Here is a 501-nt window from a genome sequence, read left to right as displayed (position 1 = left end):
ACCGGTCTTAAGACCAAGACCAACTTCGAGTACCACAACACTGATGGAGATGATAAGTTTTGGACGGGCGATGTGCCTCGTACACAGGGAAGAAGCTTTTTTGTTATCTAGCTTTGCTAGCAAAGTCGTTAGCTAGCAGCACAACAACAACAGCCTAATGTCTGTATGATGAAAATACCGAATCGATAGTTAAGAACAGTTTTTCCTCACCTGGCTGTCTCCTCCCACTCAGTCGTTCTTCAGAGAAAGGCGGACGCAGAGGCCTGTCAGTGTTTGTTGTATTTCATTACCTCTCTGCTTAAACCGCTACTCCGTGCTGAAGCAGAAACGATACTTCAACGTTTTCCGTTATCTGACAAGTAGCAAGTCTACTCCACTTTATTCACTAAAAACGGTTTTTTAATTCACCAAAAACTGTTCTGTAATCTGGAACGTTTGCTACGTTTAGCTCCACAGTTAGTCGCCTTATCTCACTGCGCAAGAGGCAATGGCGTCATGCGT

Source organism: Poecilia latipinna, unplaced genomic scaffold (genome assembly GCF_001443285.1).
Source record: "Poecilia latipinna isolate Pla-1442-1.1 unplaced genomic scaffold, P_latipinna-1.0 Scaffold1547, whole genome shotgun sequence".
NCBI classification, from domain to species: Eukaryota; Metazoa; Chordata; class Actinopteri; order Cyprinodontiformes; family Poeciliidae; genus Poecilia; species Poecilia latipinna.
The sequence above is the reverse complement of the archived record's forward strand: the minus strand, read 5'-3'. Positions refer to the sequence as shown.